The following is a 2500-nucleotide window of genomic DNA, read 5'->3' on the forward strand; positions in this document are numbered from 1 at the left end:
ATCATACCTGTTCATTCTTACTCGTCGCTCGACTTATCGTGACTAAATTCAAGATGGCTACAAACGCTAAACTTTGTGAAGATACTGTCTGTATAAATCGTCTTGTAAGTAAACTACCAGTGCTTTTTCAAAGTTCTCAATGTCTCGTTTTAAATGTCAGGGCCCTCGGAAGTCTACCAATGAAGTGTGGAGATACATTGAGCCTCGTAAATGGTGTAAAACAGTGATTTATTTGCATGGCTAGCCCGATGCCGAAGCACCACCATTGAAAAAGCTGTTGGTAGCATCGGCTAACAAGCGCCAGATTTTGGAGTGCAGTGGACAAGCCGAGATGGGCTATGTGACATACGTTCACACTCAGTATCATGTTTCAATATACTTTAGGTCAATATCACACCGGAATTCTCCTTTAACTAAATAAATCCAAAATATAGCCATTGTCGTAAGGTTAAATTGTGTGTAGCCTATGGTGAAGTTATAATCAGACTTTAAGCTGTGCAAAGCAAATGCAGCAGTTGGGAATAGGTTGGAAATTACTGATTTTCAGCCACTTAATGCTCATTCTGGTGTAGCCATACAAGATGTACAGAAGTGTAAAGTGTACCTAATATATATTAAATTAAATATATTTAAATTAGGCTCTTAAAGTTGCCTATTTGAGTAGGCCTAGGAAATGGAAATTAAAGGTTTTTTAAACGTTTTTTTTTTTTTTTTGGGGGGGGTGTCACGACCTGGTGACGTAATAGAGCTGCACAGTCCCGCCCACAGCCAAAATGCGGTTAGGTGCCGGATGTAAGATTCCCATTCATTTGTCCCATTGACGTTTGGAAAAATCCGTATCTAAAGAGTTTTACAGCATGTTTTAGGCTAACCAGCTACGGCATAACTCATAAGCATACAACATATCATTTCGAGTGAAAAAACGAAGAGAAAATCCAAAAAAAGTCAAGACAGGTACAAGACTGTGTACATACATATTTTCATTTCCGAGCGAAGGAACTACTTATCCCATAAACCACCGCGCCTCACTGAATAATATAGGCAAAATCAGCGCGATTCATTTTGCCATTTCCAACCGGCGACAGCACGCGAACCCTTTCCTCCAAACAGTGATTTTTATACAGTGAATGTGCAGTTAATAGCAGTTATTTCATGAGTAATCATGTCAATAATAGTGTTTTGATATTGAATTTTATATTTATCATCGTGTATTTTATATCGTGTGTGTGTGTGAAAGCGGTTAACGTTAACGGCAGTGCTTCGTAACGTTACCTGACTCATCCTATGCTGTCATCACTGCTCAGTCGGGCTGATGCATGGACTGGTGCATGGTCTGCTCTTGGACCGCCATATTCAGTTTATTAATTTGCCGTGAATTATTACACAAAATGTTCATTAAATGCACGAAGTATTCCTAGGTTAATGATTGATATGAATCATACAGTATGAAGGCTACAGTAGCCTAGCTAATGTTAACTAGCACTGCTAGCAGCATTAACGTTACCAACCTCCCTGCTTAACTCACCACAACTTTGTAGGTCTTGTCCCTAATGCTGGCCCTTACAAAACACACAAACTGACTCTCGGACACACAACAGTCAATAATGTGACCCGATTTAAAGTGGCTTTCACCTCTTTGGACACTCACTAAAACATAATATATTTCATACCTGTGTTGCAGCATGTAGGCTAATGTTAGCTGCATTATGTAATGACATACAATGTCGGAAATGCTAAAGGTTAGCCTGTCGGCTACCTGAAAAGTTTGAGTGTTTAAACTAACATTTACAGTGGTCTATTTGATAGTGTATTGGCCCTGACTAAGTTCGTGTGATGTATAAACCCCAATCCTTGTTGATACAAGTACCAATATTCGTTCACATTAAGATTTTCGCCATAGGCAGTAAAAGACTCCGCCATCTTTGTCAATATTTTTCGCTGAGAAAGTTTCAAACTATGAGCATAACGGCCTTTCCACCAATCAGAGGCATCACTGTGGGATTGTGGGATTGTTCAGGATTGTGGGTAATGAAGTACTTATCCAAGAGATCACGAATAAAAGGCATTTATCTCAAAACAAGGTTAGTGCCCCATGAACTCTTGGTTATACAATCGCTTAGTACAGCCGTAGCTGGTTTTAAGTCTACCACGTGCAGTTAAGTTTTTATGGCTTATACCGCAATTGTCAATGGAGAAATTGCATTGCATTTTTACATCCGGCATCGGCTGGGGGCGGGACTGTGCAGCTCTATTGATATGCAAATGAGTGCGTGACGTCTACTAGCGACATTTAGCGACTTTTGGAGCTGGCTTTAGCTACTTTCCATTTGAAATAGTTGGCAACACTGCATGTGAGAAGTTACAAGTTACCCTAACATAAAGGTAATTACCACACGATTTACTTAGCTTTCTGTCATTATGAAATCATTTAATTTAAGCCATAGGTTTTGGCGCTATTTGTATGTGTATCCAAAGGCTGGTGAAGCGCAGGGGAAGTTTT

At 39.7% G+C, this 2500-nt stretch overlaps 1 protein-coding gene and 1 long non-coding RNA gene across 2 annotated transcripts in view; one reads left to right on the forward strand and one right to left on the reverse strand.

Annotated features, from left to right (window-relative positions):
- Positions 1-2500, forward strand: part of LOC121694960 (bone morphogenetic protein receptor type-2-like) — an 86360-nt gene that overhangs the window by 64837 nt on the left and 19023 nt on the right. The gene's annotated exons all lie outside the window — the stretch shown is intronic.
- The window catches only part of LOC121695807, a 6823-nt gene that overhangs the window by 1125 nt on the left and 3198 nt on the right, over positions 1-2500 (reverse strand). The gene's annotated exons all lie outside the window — the stretch shown is intronic.

This window comes from Alosa sapidissima, chromosome 2, assembly GCF_018492685.1.
Source record: "Alosa sapidissima isolate fAloSap1 chromosome 2, fAloSap1.pri, whole genome shotgun sequence".
Taxonomy (NCBI): domain Eukaryota; kingdom Metazoa; phylum Chordata; class Actinopteri; order Clupeiformes; family Clupeidae; genus Alosa; species Alosa sapidissima.